Source organism: Rana temporaria, chromosome 2 (genome assembly GCF_905171775.1).
Source record: "Rana temporaria chromosome 2, aRanTem1.1, whole genome shotgun sequence".
In the NCBI taxonomy this organism is placed as follows: domain Eukaryota; kingdom Metazoa; phylum Chordata; class Amphibia; order Anura; family Ranidae; genus Rana; species Rana temporaria.
The window spans coordinates 262,153,071-262,163,466 of NC_053490.1; positions in this window are offsets into that span (position 1 = coordinate 262,153,071).

The following is a 10,396-nucleotide window of genomic DNA, read 5'->3' on the forward strand; positions in this document are numbered from 1 at the left end:
GTATCAAAAAAGTGGTATCGGGATAACCCTAGTACCGTATGTACAGTACAGACCAAAAGTTTGGACACACCTTCTCATTCAAAGAGTTTTGTTTATTTTCATGACTATGAAAATTGTAGATTCACACTGAAGGCATCAAAACTATGAATTAACACCTGTGGAATTATACATAACAAAAAAGTGTGAAACAACTGAAAATATATTTCATATTCTAGGTTCTTCAAAGTAGCCACATTTTGGTTTGATTACTGCTTGGCACACTCTTGGCATTCTCAAGAGGTAGTCACCTGGCGCAGCACCCCATCACTCTCCTTCTTGGTCAAATAGCCCTTACACTGCCTGGAGGTGTGTTTGGGGTCATTGTCCTGTTGAAAAATAAATGATGGTCCAACTAAACGCAAACCAGATGGAATAGCATGCCGCTGCAAGATGCTGTGGTAGCCATGCTGGTTCAGTATGCCTTCAATTTTGAATAAATCCCCAACAGTGTCACCAGCAAAGCACCCCCACACTATCACACCTCCTCCTCCATGCTTCACGGTGGGAACCAGGCATGTAGAGTCCATCCGTTCACCTTTTCTGCGTCGCACAAAGACACGGGGGTTGGAACCAAAGATCTCAAGTTTTGACTCATCAGACCAAAGCACAGATTTCCACTGGTCTAATGTCCATTCCTTGTGTTCTTTAGCCCAAACAAGTCTCTTCTGCTTGTTGCCTTTCTTTAGCAGTGGTTTTCTAGCAGATATTCTACCATGAAGGCCTGATTCACACAGTCTCCTCTTAACAGTTCTAGAGATGTGTCTGCTGCAAAAGGTGGCTACTTTGAAGAACCTAGAATATGAAATATATTTTCAGTTGTTTCACACTTTTTTGTTATGTAGAATTCCACATGTGTTAATTTATAGTTTTGATGCCTTCAGTGTGAATCTACAATTTTCATAGTCATGAAAATAAAGAAAACTCTTTGAATGAGAAGGTGTGTCCAAACTTTTGGTCTGTACTGTACATCCAAATCAGAGGAAGGGTTTAGGAATTACAGCTCTTAAGAAAAGCCACCCCCTCCTTTTTCAAGGAACCAAAAGTAATTGAAAAATGTAATCAAAAGCTGGCCTGGTGTGGGCTACTCCTTCGTTATTTCTTCATCAATTAAGCAGGTAAAGGGTCTGGAGTTTATTCTAAGTGTGGTATTTGCATTTTTTTAATCTATTGCTCTGAGCCTACATAATGCGTTCAATGGAGCTGTTCATGCAAGTGAAACAAGCAGGGGTCAAGTGTCCTGGGGAAAAAAGTGTGGGAACTCCCACCCAAGATCCACTCCCCCACCAAAAAAATCAATAAATGATACGCTCATATGCATAATTGCTAAACCACATGTTTTTTTTTTCGATCCACTGTACCTTAGTAATCCTTTATGTTACTGGCTGCTTCCTGTATATGGATTCATTGGGTAGTGTGCGGGTATTCCGTCACTTCCTCGATGCTGCAATGTCTCCTGGGAGCTTTTGTCATTGTTCCCAGGAGACATTGCGGAGGTCTGCCGCAAGTTATCGTGGGATTTAGAAAGATTTAAGGTTCGCCTGCCCCTGACAGTGACTTGAGCTGGGCATCGCCGCTTAGTGAAGGATTGGCTCGGGCGGCTCGGCTGCTCTCGGCTGCTCTAGTCCTGCAAAGGGAACAGAGGGCCAGATTCACGTAGACTAGCGGCGGCGTAACGTATCGTAGATACGTTACACCGCCGCAAGTTTTCATCGCAAGTGCCTAATTCACAAAGCACTTGCAATGAAAACCTACGCTGGCGGCCTCCGGCGTAAGCCCGCGTAATTTAAATGGGCGTGTGCCATTTAAATTAGGCGCGCTCCCGCGCCGGACCTACTGCGCATGCTCCGTTTCGAAATTTCCGCTGTGCTTTGCGCAAAGTGACATAATTTTTTCGAACGGCGACGTGCGTAGCGTACTTCCGTATTCACGGACGTCTTACGCAAACGACGTGAATTTTTACATTTCGACGCGGGAACGACGGCCATACTTTATACAGCACATACGTGTGCTGTGTAAAGTTAGGGCACCCAAAACGACGACTAAATTTGCGACGGGAAACTAGACTAGCAGCGACGTATCAAACGCGAAAAAACCGTTGTGGATCGCCGTAACTCCTAATTTGCATACCCGACGCTGGTTTACGACGCAAACTCCCCCCGGCGGCGGACGCGGTACTGCATCCTAAGATCCGACAGTGTAAAACAATTACACCTGTTGGATCTTAGGGCTATCTATGCGTAACTGATTCTATGAATCAGTCGCATAGATAATCTGAGAGATACGACGGAGTATCTGAGATACGACGGAGTATCTGAGATACGACGGAGTATCTGAGATACGACGGAGTATCTCCGCTGTGAATCTGGCCCTGAGTTCCTGCTGTGAAAAAAGTGCAGGAACTCCGTTCCCACGCGTTCCCGCAGGACTTGAGCCCTGGAAACAAGCCATTGTAAAGCTTCAAAAAACAAAACAAATCCATCAAAGAGATAGCAGGCAACATTAGAAGTGGCCAAATCAACAGTTTGGAACATTCTGGGGAAATAAGAACGCACTGGTGAGCTCAGCAACATAAAAAGGCCTGGACATCTACAGAAGACAACAGTGGTGGATGATCGCAGGATCCTCTGGTAAAGAAAAACCCATTCACAACATCCAGACAAGTGAAGGACACTCTCCAGGATATGGGCGTATCATTGTCAAAGTTTATAATCAAGAGAAGACTTCACAAGAGCAAATACAAAGGGTTCACCACAAGTTGCAAACCATTTATAACAACAAAACCTGGGGAATGCCCAGGGAAAAACCAAGCCTACTTACCGACCAGCTCGCAGAACAACCAATTAACCTGTCTAACAGTATGCGTTAAAAACAGGGGTTTTGTCCGCACACATTTGCAAACGCATGCGTGAGCCACAGAGCCGCACCAAGGTACCCTGTAATCTGTGGTCCTAACACTAAACAATGAGTGTCCCCACAATGGAGGCACATGCATTCTAATGGATAGATAGGGGCAGGTGGAATGAAGGGGAGCCACCCCACCTTAAAGGTGCAGGAGCACACCAAACACCCAGCATTCAGCTGGAAGCATGTGCCTTCCAGGCCCATTTCCATCATCATGAATTCTGGCGAAGGCTGATGAAGACCAACTGACACTCTGCAACTTGAGTGAGCCCACATCACCTGCCAGGGTGCACAATAAGAGACTAACCTGGAAAAAAGGCTTAATGCATGGGTACCTAAAAATGTCTGCTATGCACTACATTTAAAAGCACTTTAAAAGCTAATCCTTTGTACATGGGTTTTTGTTCTTGTTTAAATTGCTTTTCTCCCCATACCAGTCAAAGGGAATGCAAATACAACATAATGCAGCTTAGAAAGGCAGTCAAATGCAGTTCAGTAAACACTAAATATAACAGAAGTGTCTCAAACAAATCTCTCAAATGCAAGCTAAATGCATCTAAAAGCAGATTGCATTTGCCCACCTATACCAGCCCATAACCTCCCTGGCGGTATGATTATTTCAGATTTTAGGTGCTGAAAGCCATACAATTATTTTGCTTGTAAATTTGCCGTTTTATATTGCAGGCCTGTAATCCTTAGGAATAACTCACTTAAATCTGTCCTATCAAGAGTCTAGTAGACATCTCGGGTATGATAAAGTTTGAAAAACAAAATCATAAATTATAATATAATAAATAACTTTTAGTATGGGCGTTACGCTAAAAATTAGTGGGGAATGGGAGGATTAGTTTACTCATATTCATAATTTGTGGAAATGTGGGTTGTTGCCAATTTCAGAATCTGTCCTGTAGGTCAGTCTGCGCTCCGGGGGTGCGTTATCACCCCCGGGCGGCAGGTGGCACTAGAAGGGTTCTGACAGACCCACCTTCCCCAGCAGCCAATCAGAGGAGTTCTGCACTCGTTGGGTATGCTGGGGGGATATATCTGTGACAACCGCCATTGTTCTCTGTTCTGTGCAGGGCCCCAGTTCCAGGTGCGGTATCCATCTTCAGGGTACGCGCACCCATGGGCCCCGCCACCATGGCCTGCTCCACTGAGGTTACGCACCATGCAGAGCCTCACCTTAATATTGAGAGGGGCCCCAGCAACTTGCTGGGTCCCAACCTCCTGCTGTTAGGATCCTAAGCTGGGAGCTGTGCGATAGGGGATCGGCTCGAGGAGAACCTAGAACTAGAGGTTGTCCAGGAGGCCTAGACGAACCAACGGGGATCCGGTCACCACGCCGCATGACAGGTATGCTTAAGCTGTCAGTTGGTGACACAAAAATCTACATTGACTGGGAGGATTCACTCATCCTGATCTCACATACCTCAAATTGATAAAGCCTGTACCCGAGGCTCTGAGTCAGGCCGGTGCTACAGGCCTGTTCCTCCCAGTGAACTTTAAGTGGCGCTCCGGCTGCCAGGTATGTGATAGACGCCTGTCCGGGGGCACTTTACCCACCCTGATTGTGGTGGCGACTAATTGGGTTACATTATTGCTGAGAGCAGGCTTGCTCTTTTTCATATCCAAGGCCTGATACTAAAGTTTCTCTACGCTTATCAACTTTTCTCTATTGTGTGCCATGTTGGTGTTGGCCATGTTAGGCCTTGGAATAAAGCATTGAAAACTCAATTGACGTCTGGTCTAAAACCACTTTTGACATAAAGGGACACTTTTTGGTTGCTATGGACAATCCAGTTTCCAGGCAGAAAAAAATGTATTTTATATATAAAACTGCATGGACAGACCAATAGAAACAAAGGGGGTGTGTAATTATTGTATACAGTACTGTAATCTGTAAGATTACACTATACTATATGTGTACTGTTTTTTTATTTTTTTGAATTTGGCGCCGATCTCTGCCCCCGTGCGTCGTATTGTCGCAGGGAACGGAGCGCGGCAGCACTCGGGGCACTGTGTGAATCGAGCGAGGAGACAGCTCGCTCACACAGCGGGGAGACATTGCAGGATCCAGGGACAAGGTAAGTAAACTCTGCCTGGATACTACGATGCGATCCCAAGTCTGGCTCGGGGATACCGCTAATGGTACTGAAATTTCACCCCGAGCCTGACTCAGGATTACCGCCAGGGAGGTTAAAGTGGTTGAAAACGCTTACATAGACCCAGTGAAGTGACTAGTATCAGGTAATACACAAAGCATTTTTTTTTTATTAGACACCTTTTACACTGAGGGCGTTTTGCAGGTGCTATAAAAATAGTGCCTGCAAAGCGCCCTAAAACAGCTGCTCCATTCACTCCAGTGTGAAAGCCCAGCAAAACGCAGCTGTAGGGGTGGTTTGCAGGCGGTTTTGACCCTTTTTTGGCTGCTAGCAGGGGTTGAAAGCGCCCTGCTAGCAGGCAAAATGCGGCGCAAATCTGACAGTAAAGCAACGCTAAGAATAGCAGCGTTTTATCGCCGACGCTAGAGGCGGCACAGTGTGAAAGGGCTCCAAATACAGTTTTCTTACAAAACACTGATCTTGCTTACCTGATTTAACTTAATAGATAACTCCAACAAATAACAAATAGAAAAATAATGTAGTGTACACAGTTCCTACACAAGCCATATTATAATTTATTATTATTAAAATTACCTTTTTTCAATGAGCATTGACTATAATTTACTATAAGGCTACTTTCACTCTGAGGCGCTTTGCAGTCGCTATATCGCTAAAAATAGCGTCTGCAAAGCGCCCTGAAAGAGCGGCTTCTCTCACTCCAAGGTGAAAGACTAAGGGCTCTCACACTGGAGCGGTGCGCTGGCAGGACGCTCAAAAATTTCCTGCCAGCCACATCTTTGAGGCGCTGTAGGAGTGGTGTATACATCGCTCCTACAGCGCCCCTGCCCATTGAAATCAATGGGCAGCGCCGCCAAACAGCCAGCAAGGCGGGCGGTTTTAACCCTTTTTCGGCCTGCTAGCGGGGGTCAAAAACGACGGTAAAGCACAGCTAAAAATAGCAACGTTTTATCGACGGTGGCGCAGCGCCTCAGTGTGAAAGTATCCTAAAATGTAATGCAATACGGCAGACTGGAGGTGTTTTATACATAGTTTGTGTACAGAAAGTCCCCAGAAATGTAATTTCCTGATTTTTGCAGACGTTTGCACTATGATCCAAATCCTGCAAAAGGAATTTTAGTTTCCTTCTCGTTTTAGGTGATGTTCTGCTTTGAAGTATTAGTGAACCTTTACATTATAAAACATCATTCCCTCACTGGTGTCATATGACTCGTTAGTGTTACAAGGTCTCAGGTGTGAGTGAGGAGCAGATGTGCTAAATTTGGTGTTATCGCTCTCACTCTCGCATACTAGTCACTGGACGGTCAACATGCCACCTCATGGCAAAGAACTCTCTGGGGGTCTGAAAAAAAGAATTGTTGCTCTACATAAATATGGCCTAGGCTATAAGAAGATTGCCCTGAAACTGTGCTGCAGCACGGTGGCCAGAACCATACAGCGGTTTAACAGGACAGGTTCCACTCAGAACAGGCCTCGCCATGGTCGACCAAAGAAGTTGAGTGCCCGTGCTCAGTGTCATATGCAGAGGGTTGTGTTTGGGAAAAAGACATATGAGTGCTTGTAGCAATGCTGCAGAGGTTGAAGGGGTGGGGGGGTCAGCCTGTCAGTGCACAGTGGTGTATTTAGGTTTTGTGCTGCCCTAGGCCTGACTAAACTTGTGCACCCCCTAATTTAAATATGAACCACTGCTTTCTGTCAAGGCCACACCCCTTGCCATTTAAGAACCGCCATAAAATTTTAAGTGGGGACCTTAGTTCTGAGGGCCTTGGGGGGGCAATGAATTACCTTAATTTGCATAGATTTCCTCTCACTTCCTGTTTGGCTATGGGGAGGAAGTAAAGGGAAATCTCTGCAATGGGACAGGGATGGTAAAAAATTAACTGACAGGGGCTATAACCCTCCCTTACTCTATCCAAAATGTAAAAAAAAAAGTGTTGCCTATAGTTCTACTTTAAGCATAAATGTCTGATAATTTTATGGAGAGGACTAAAAAGATATAACCATACCAATGGTGCAGCAGACATATAGCAAAGTGAGGTAGGTTTGTGGTCCAGGAGGATAGGACAGCCAAAATTAGAAGCAGCGCCCCCAGGCCCGGATTTACTCCGATTGCCGCCCCAAGGCTGGGTCCTTCAATGATCGCCCCCCCCCCCCCCCCCGTCCGTCAGCCCCGTTGTGGTTTGTACTGCGGGACGACTGGATTTTTTCATCCCCCTGTTGCCACTGCGCCGCCAGGGGTGGAGCCAGAGTCTAGTCTCAGGAGGGGCACTGAAGACAATTTATTTGGGAAATGGCTGGTGTTGGCGCTTCAATCATCACGGCACTGTGGTTGTTATGGTGTCAGGATGATTGTAGTGCATTATTTATATTATTACATTGTTATAGAAAATTAAATAGTTCAACTCACCATAATGTAGAATCAGTGGGAGCCCCGAGTTTGTCACTTGCCACCGTCTCCTGCCACCAAGTGCAGATTGTCACTTGCCACAAGTTGCGGATTGTCACTTGCTAAACGTTGCGGATTGTCCACTTGCCACACATTGCGGATTGTCCACTTGCCACTTCACCTGCCACAAGTTGCGGATTGTCCACTTGCCACATCACCTGCCACACATTGCGGATTGTAACTTGCCACGTTACCTGCCACAAGTTGCGGATTGTCCACTTGCCACGTCACCTGCCACACGTTGTGGATTGTCCACTTGTCACACATTGTGGATTGTCCACTTGCCACGTCACCTGCTACACATTGTAGATTGTCACTTGCCACACCTTGCGGATTGTTCACTTGCCACATCACCTGCCACACGTTGCAGATTGCCACTTGCCACATCACCTGCCACACCTTGCGGATTTTCCACTTGCCATGTCACCTGCCACACCTTGCGGATTGTCATTTTCCTGCTTAGGTGGGGAATGGGGATTGTCACTTTCTGTGTCCCGGAGTCAGGCAGCCGAGAGATGATGTAATCTCTCTGCTGCCTGCACAGTGAGTGAGGGCAGAACTGCCGGGATGCAGGGCAGGTGCTTGGCCACCCGCTGATTGGCCAGTCCACCCACCGAGCCTTCCAGCCAGAAGCTTCCTGTCTGTCTCACTCACCCGCCGAGCCGCCTCCACTCACACAGTCTGTGTGACTGTGCGAGCGCCGAGCAGACAGGCAGCTCACCCACTACACCGCCCGCACAGTCACTTGTACGCCGAGACACCCACCGACTCAACCACCACGACTCCCGCACACTCACCCGCAACTAACTTCCCCTGGATCCACCCCTGCACCCACTGCTGCCCAGAGGCCTGGCATCAGTGGCCTTGTCAGGAGTCTTGCCCTGAGCGCCCCCCCACAGTTGCGGAAGGCCGGCCGGCTGCATACAGGAAGAAGTGACTGCATCACGGCGCCCCAGCGCAGGGTGTGCACGCCACGCGGTGTTTCTGGTTCCGGGACCATGTTGATCCGGAACATTTAAGCTGTGGCAGAGAGCCCAGTGGTCGACTGGGTTCCCAGTCTTGAAGATCCCAAGCGAGATAGCTGTTCGGTGGGGAGTCCATCTGAGGAGAGCCAATGAGAGGCTGGCGATCCAATAGGGTCTCGACAAACCACCAGGGATCAAGGTAGCTGAACACTGAGAGGCTGGTCACCTGTCAGTCGGTACCTGAAAACTATTTGAAGGAGATCCAGGCGCAATTCTATTAAGGAGGATCATCACTGTAATTACAATCACAGAGAGGGCCTGTGGCAGAGGCTTTTTCCTGAGTCCATTTCAGGAGGGTCTGTGGCAGAGACTTTTCCTTTGAGTTCCAAGTGGTGCTCTGGCTGCCGGGCCAGTGGGAGAGGCCTGTCTGGGTGCGCTGTGCCCACTCTGGCTGGAGTGGCGAAAAATACAGGGTGTTGTCGGGAGCGGGACTGTTTCCCTGTTACGCCTGAGTTTGCTATTTCTCCTTCTACTTCACCTCTACTCTTCATCACAAGTTTTAATGTTTTTTTCCCGGCTGGGCAATAAAGAGCACAGAAAAAGACACCTGTCGTGGACATTCCGTTACTGCTATATTCACCATACATCCCTAAGACGGCGGAGGAGCCACGAGGTAACATTCCACCCAAAACAAACCAGCAGCTCCTTCGGGGGTAGTGCTACACAAAAATGATCCCAAATCTGCAACCCAAGACAGACAACCCCATAATAATCAAGTAAAGAGGAAAGAACAAAAAATCCTTGCAAATGTACATCCCTTGTTACATGTTTACTGTGAACTCTGTAATCTTTATTTAACTACCTCAAGTATGACCTACATGGACATTTACAAATTTCAATGTTTGCAGGTGAGTAAGCTTCTAATTAAATTATTGATACATCCATTTGGGGTATAGGGGAAAGGGGGATTTAGTGCAGGGGTAATCAACACAACATTTACTATTAGCAATTAACATGTATTTTTTATTTTCAATGTTTATATAGTGCCAACAAATTATGCAGTACATTATAGAGTACATCCACATCGCCATTGTTCTCCAAGGAACTCATACTCATGTAGCACTTTTCACACCCTGTTGGAGCTGCTAGATAGGATAGGTTGGATTCGCTTGGTGTCCTGCTGCCAGGGACTCGGTCTCTCTAAGCAGTGTCAATAATGGGTGGATAGCCCTCTCACTAGTCCTCAGGATGATGCTGTGGACACTCGCTGTAGAAGGGGCCCCTCTCAGTCTCTCCCTGGAAGCCTCTGGTGATCAGCAGTGGGAAGCAGAGGGTGAGTAAATGCTTCAGTCTCTCTGCGGCAGCAGTGCAGGTGCTATGATGTGGACGCTGGTGCTGTGCTGCCCCGGGTCTCCTCGCCCACTGGCAGGTGAATACTCGGATAGAGGTGCTTTGCTCCCCTTCTCTCTTTGCCACCAATAGAAATACAAAAATCCTCTCTCCACTGCACAGTGTCCAATGGGATCTGTAGTCCAAAGAGTCTATGGGTCCCATTATATGGATGCCGTTCCATACTCCAACTCCTAGGGTTCTCAGCGCTTAGCATAGAGGTCTATGGGCTTGCTTGGCTTTAGTTCTCCCCCTTACTAGCCAGAGGAGAATGATGCAGCATAACATCAGTAGCTTAGTAGAGGGAGAGAAGAATAAAAGGCAATGGTTGATTTACTAAAACTGGAGAGTGCAAAACCTGGTTTCGCTGTGTATGGTAGCCAATCAGATTCTAACGTCAGCTTTAATTAGGTTTTGACAAGAAAAAAAAACAACTGGAAGCTGGTTTCTATGCAGAGCCAGGATTTTTCCCTCTACATTTTTAGTAAATCAACCCCATTGTCTTCTTCTCCATATTGCTGTAGTCAAACATATGG